The following is a 7343-nucleotide window of genomic DNA, read 5'->3' on the forward strand; positions in this document are numbered from 1 at the left end:
CAGCTTTTAAATTAGCCATATCAGCAAACCATGGCCTTTGCTGAATATACATGAGTGTTTCATCTGAAAAAGATTCCCAGATTTAGGATTCCTTGCTAGTGACCTCATTGTTGACTAATCGTGACAAATGATCAGCAATCAAGTTCTCACTTCCTTTCTTATCACGAATTTCCACATCAAATTCTTGCAACAGTAGTACCCATCTAATCAGACGTGGCTTAGAATCTGGCTTTGTCAACAAATATTTGATAGCTGCATGATCTGTATAGACAATCACCTTAGATCCAATAAGATAAGATCTAAATTTCTCTAGAGCATACACTATAGCTAGAAATTCTTTCTCTATGGTAGCATAATTCAGTTGAGCATCATTCAGAACTTTGCTAGCATAATAAATTGGATGAAACTTTTCTTCTTTTCGCTGGCCAAGAACAACTCCTACTGCATAATCACTTGCATCACACATTAATTCAAAATTCTGATTCCAATCTGGCGCTACAATTATTGGAGCTGACACTAATTTACTCTTCAATATGTCAAAAGCTTTCAAACAGTCTTCACTCGTCACAAAAGAAGCATCCTTCATCAAAAGATTACTCAATGGTTTAGCAATTTTTGAGAAATCTTTAATGAATCTCCTGTAAAACCCAGCATGACCGAGAAAACTCCTAATCCCCCTTACATTTGTTGGTGGAGGCAATTTCTCAGTGACTTCTACTTTAGCTTTATCTACCTCAATTCCTTTAGCAGAAATTTTATGTCCCAGCACAATTCCTTCAGTTAGCATGAAATGGCATTTCTCCCAATTAAGAACAAGATTTGTCTGAACACATCTTTTAAGAACAATGTTCAAATTAGCCAAACATTTTTGGAAAGAATTTCCAAAAACTGAGAAATCATCCATGAATACTTCAATGCATTTTTCTAAGAGATCTGCAAAAATTGCCTGCATACACCTTTGAAATGTAGCTGGAGCATTACATAATCCAAATGGCATCTTTCTATACGCAAAGATACCAAAAGGGCAAGTAAAAGCCGTCTTCTCTTGGTCTTTTGGATCTAGCACAATTTGATTGTATCCAGAATATCCATCTAGGAAACAATAGAAAGCCTGACCTGATAATCTTTCTAACATCTGATGCATGAAAGGAAGAGGAAAATGATCTTTCCTAGTGGCTTTATTTAGCTTCCTGTAATCAATGCACATACGCCATCCAGTAACTGTTCGAGTAGGATAAGTTCATTCTTATATTATGAATTACTGTCATCCCACCTTTCTTTGGAACCACCTGTACTGGACTCACCCATTCACTGTCAGAGATTGGATAGATGATACCAGCATCTAGCAGTTTCAACACTTCTTTTCTAACCACCTCCTTCATAACAGGATTTAACCTTCTCTGTGGTTGAGTACTTGGTTTATAATCCTCTTCCATAAAAATCTTGCATTGATGAGAGGGTCGCACCTCCCATAAAAATTGTGCATAAAAGAATGCAGTATAGTGCTAGGAAGTGACTCCTAGGTCGTCTCTCAAGGACCAAATGTGGTTCGAGTCTTAGGTCAAACACGTAGTGGGGGGTTTGAAAATGTTTTTGTGATTCAAAACGAACTAAACTGAAATTGGAAATTAAATGCAACCAAACATAATTGAAAACATAAGGAAAACACTGGAATAAAACATTCAATGCTTAATTGTTTGGACCAATTAGGATGCAATGGTAAAGGTAAAAATGAAATGCTCATTGTATTAAACAACATAAAAGAAAAGAAACGAAATAGCATTGGAACGCATCAACACTACTAAAAGGAAAAGAAAGGCATCAGCAGTAAAAGGCATAATGTAAACTAGAAAAATGCTAAATGCAAAATTAATATATAAAACATAAAATGCAACTTGTTCATGCGTGAAGACCAAAATAAGGGACCCTAGCTCTCATTTCCCAGGACGTGGCAGTAGCTGGGCATCGTGCTCACCAAATGAAAGAAAAACTCCATCACAGTGCTGTTTGCGCTTTCTAAAGAGAAATTAATTCCCCTCCACCTCACGGCTGCTTCTTCTCCAGCCCCTGGACCTACTCTCGTATGCTTGTATTTTTTTAAGCCAAATAATGAATGAGAGAAGAGGTGGCGGCAGGAGCACACACTTCCCAGCAAACAGCGTGCACAAGCATTCCAAGCCGTGACACACCTTTCTCCTAATAAATCAGCGCCTCCTCTAAAAGAAATTGAATGCCAGCTGTGACTGTCCCTGCACCGTGACCCTACGTGCTGCTACTTCCCTTCTCTTCCAGCTCAACAACGTGAAGCACCTCCTACACCATCCAGCTCAGCCATTCTCCATCCCGTAACCTTTCGCTCCCTCTCGGCTACTATGCTTTTTCCAAATAAAAATCCCACATTTGCACCGTTTTCATTCAATGCTTAACTAGAAAAAAATAAATAAAACCTTTCGCCTTGACCGTGACAACAGCAGCATGTGCTGCCCCTTTTCCAAATCATAGAATGCTAGAAGATATTGAATAATTGTGCACAAAACTAAATGGAAAATGCAACGAGAATTCAGCAAAGATGAAAAAAAATCATTCCATTCCTCCCAAAAGCGTTCAAAAACCGAGAGCAGAAAAACTAGTAAAATAGTGGCCAAAACGCCAGTGACGACTCCCTCCTCTCTAAGGCCGTAAGTTCCCCTTTTAATAAGGGTGGGGTCCACACAAAAAAAAAACCCTAAGGTGCCAAGTTATTTTCCTTCACATTTTGGGTCTAGTCTACTTTACCAAAAATTGTCCCAAAATGTAAAAGTTGATACAGAAATTCTAAACTACTGAATTACAATTTAATTAATTCTAAAATGTCTGTGTGGAGAGTCTTGAATTTATTTGGCATTCTTCCTGATGTCCCAAAATGTATTTCCGAAATTTTCCTACACTTCAAAAATGCACTTAATCAGCTCAGAAAACCCAAATTAGCGCAATTACAAATTTCCGACCAAATTAAGCGCAATTCGAAAAAACGGGGAAATAACAAACAATTAAACACAATTCCCTGGTTTATTTAAGTGCAATAAACTAAATATAATTCAAGAAATAACGACTCATCAAAATAGACCACACTTAGTCTTTTGCACTCCTGGGCAAAACCAAAACGAAAACCAGGGAACTACTCAAACATCAGGGAGGTGACAGACTCGACAGACAGACAACAAAGACTCCAAAACAGGAACAGAAACAGAATTACACAGTTCTCCAGGAATCTAGACCAAGAAAGGAAGTAGACAATATCCAACACAGAATCAATAAGAGAAAGCAGATACTCATGAAATCATCCAAGCAATTCAAGACATGGCAAAATGATCAATCAGCTCAAGAGGTGAATCAAAAGCAACAGAACCTCACAGATGCACTATCAGTGTTTCTCTCAAGTGTCTACGGTAAGCAATTTCAACTCAATGCACTCAAGAAGAGCAAGCAACAACAGACTTGGCAAGCCTCTAATATCAACACTCAAGCACATACGCATGTTCAAATCAAAAGGTCTTTTATGGATGTAATGGGGCCAAGGACATGGGAGGATAACATATGGATGAGAAGCTATAAACCAAAAGAAATAGAGGAGTAATGGGGAACAAGTGTAAACACAGTCAAATCACACCCAAAACCTCTAATTCAATCCTCTTCTTGACTCCATTATTCACAAATTATTTTTTTTCATTCATTTTTTTTCATTTTTTTTTCATCCTGTCTCTTTTCTTTTCTTTCTTTTCAAAACAGAACTGTAACAGACAAGATTTACAAAAACAAAACAATAAGAGGAACCAACTAGCCAACTCATAAGAATCCCCAAGAAGACCACACTTGTTCCCAAAACACTTCCAAAGCTCCAAAATTCCCTAAGGTTAAGGTAATCATGGTTTTTCACTTAGGGCTAGTGTATGAGCTTCAAAACAAAGAAATGGGGGAAAGTATAGGCTCAAAAGGGGTTATCAAAGGATCAAAACGAGGTAAGCTTATTTGGCTAGAGAGGCTCAAGAACAAAATTGCCTTTATCACTTCCAAACATGCATATCAATCAAGAGTTATCAACAAGAGTCAAGCCAAGGCATATGCGCAAGCAATCAAGAGATATATCACACACAAGAAAGAACATAAAGTGGCTCAAATCTCACACAGGGTAATTCTGTCACAATCAATTCAACTCTCAAAAATCATAATCATCTTCCAAGCAGAGAAAAGCAAGGATTTCCAACCAATCAGAGTATCAATGAAGTGAAAGACATATTTACAACCCAAACAAAGTCCAGAAATCAAGAGAAACATGTAAAACTGTATACAAGACACGACAAAAATAACCTAGAAAAGAAAAAATTTAACCAAGAAAACAAAAACTAACAAAGAAAAATAAAAATCTCCCCCAATAGACCACACTTAAACTACACAGTGTCCTCAATGTGTCATAAGCCTGAGATCAGCAATCAAAACAGTAAACATATCATGGACAAGTGCAATAAAAGTAGGAAAAAGGGGAAGACGAGAAAAGAAATACTCCCCTGAGTTATGGTGGAAGCTGCCAATTTTGGACTTTCAGGGAGATGTCTTCCACCATTGGATTCAGCAAACGAGTTTTGAGGAGGACCAACTTCATCAATACTGCCATATCATCCAAAACGAGATGTTTCTTCTTTCTTCTCCCAGCAAACTGTTCCATCAGTAGCTTTCCTTCGACTGGCAGTTGTCCAGTGTATGACACCGGAATGGAGATCTCTGGCTCAGTCAAAGAAGTAGCAGTACACTCTCCTTCATTAATCATGATTTCCTTAATGTCAGCACCTGTATTCTCATTTAATTCTGCAGCATGGTCATCAAACTCACAATTAATAGCATCTGTTATACACTTAGAATCTGTCTGTAACGCATAATCAATTTCAATACAGATCGGGCAAGAACCAGATTCACAATCACATTCAAAGTTCTCAGAGAACTATGTCAGATCAAAGTTCAGTCCTAACTCTATAGAGTTATCAGATTGCACAGTTTCCACCTCAAAATCAATATTGATATATGCATCATCAACAGAATCAAAGGTCAGTCAAGGCTATTATCATTCAAAATTTCATCACGGCAATCATGTCCATTCAAAACAACCCTTAGACCAATGGGTTCAATGGCTGATACTGAATCAAAAATTTTAGAATGGTCAATCAAATCTATATCAGTATCAGTCATGAATCCTATAGAATCAGTGTGCATCAAATCACAGGCATTTGAATGTATAAGCAAATCAGGTAAAGTGTTTGGAATCTCAAGTTCAGAATAAACCTGTTTTTGCTCATTGAAAATTTTCTTACCAATCTCCAAGTCATCAGCTGCATCCTCAAGGCTATCATTTAAATCAAGATCAGTGCAAGGATAGTGAACATCAGGTATGTCAATGTGCTCTACAGGGAATAATGAATCCACAACATGAGTGTGCACATGTGTATCAATATCAGAATCCAGAACAGGCTTAAATGGTTCAAGTTTTACCAATTCAAAAACATTAAAATTTACTTGAACCTCAGATACATGAGTAGGGATTTCAAGTTCACAGTAAACCTGCTCAGGTTTTTCCTTTACTACCTCACTTGGATTTTGACCCGCCAGCTTGCAGAGCAACTTCTTTGCCTCTGTTGGAGTTCTGTCCATCAAAGATCCACCAGCAGCTACATCCACTAATATCCTTTCATTGTCCAGGAGCCCTTCATAAAAGTAAATCAAGAGTAAATGCTCTGAAATTTGGTGGTTTGGACAGGCTGTGCAGAGCCTGTTAAACCTCTCCCAATAATCTGCCAAGCTTTCTTCTTGAAATTGCTCAATGGTAGTGATCTCCCTCCTAATGCTGATTACCTTTGCTGCTGGAAAGAACTTGTTGAGGAATCTCTGTTGTGTTTCCTGCCAACTATCAAAAGGATACTGGTATAGGAACCAGTCTCTTGCTGCACCTTGAAGGGACATTGGATACACTTTCATCAACACTGTCTCCTTTGAAACACCAAGAGGCCTCATCGACAAACACACCAAACAAAACTCCTTGAGGTGCCTGTATGGATCTTCATGTGCCAACCCATGGAATTTGGGAAGACTCTTGATCAGATCATATATCCAGTCTTGAGAATCTGTCATCTCCTCTATTGTAGTGCAAAACCTGTCTCAGACCTGGACTTCCACTTCAAACAAAGATTAAACCAAACATATAGAAACATAACAAGGGGGAAAACCATTATTTACATAATTTGAAACTTCCAGAAACAACAACTAAATGCACAAAATACAAAAATTGATAAAAATCTAAAAACACAAAAATCGATAAAAGAAGTAAACCCAAACAAGACTAACTAAACATCCTAAAACACATCACACAACACAACACTAACACAACAAAAGACACTAACACAACAAAAGACCTAAGACTGAATCGTTGGTCCCCGGCAACGGCGCCATTTTGATGAGAGGGTCGCACCTCCCACAAAAATTGTGCATAAAAGAATGCAGTATAGTGCTAGGAAGTGACTCCTAGGTCGTCTCTCAAGGACCAAATGTGGTTCGAGTCTTAGGTCAAACACGTAGTGGGGGATTTGAAAATGTTTTTGTGATTCAAAACGAACTAAACTAAAATTGGAAATTAAATGCAACCAAACATAATTGAAAACATAAGGAAAACACTGGAATAAAACATTCAATGCTTAATTGTTTGGACCAATTAGGATGCAATGGTAAAGGTAAAAATGAAATGCTCATTGTATTAAACAACATAAAAGAAAAGAAACGAAATAGCATTGGAACGCATCAACACTACTAAAAGGAAAAGAAAGGCATCAACAGTAAAAGGCATAATGTAAACTAGAAAAATGCTAAATGCAAAATTAATATATAAAACATAAAATGCAACTTGTTCATGCGTGAAGACCAAAATAAGGGACCCTAGCTCTCATTTCCCAGGACGTGGCAGCAGCTGAGCATCGTGCTCACCAAATGAAAGAAAAACTCCAAAATGTCTGTGTGGAGAGTCTTGAATTTATTTGGCATTCTTCCTGATGTCCCAAAATGTATTTCCGAAATTTTCCTACACTTCAAAAATGCACTTAATCAGCTCAGAAAACCCAAATTAGCGCAATTACAAATTTCCGACCAAATTAAGCGCAATTCGAAAAAACGGGGAAATAACAAACAATTAAACACAATTCCCTGGTTTATTTAAGTGCAATAAACTAAATATAATTCAAGAAATAACGACTCATCATGCATGCAATAAGTTGGGCTAATACCTTTAAGATCTGATATTGACCACCCAATTGCTTCTTTGTTGGCTT

This window comes from Vigna umbellata, chromosome 9 (genome assembly GCF_029865625.1).
Source record: "Vigna umbellata cultivar VRB3 chromosome 9, Vumbellata_1.0, whole genome shotgun sequence".
Lineage (NCBI taxonomy): Eukaryota > Viridiplantae > Streptophyta > Magnoliopsida > Fabales > Fabaceae > Vigna > Vigna umbellata.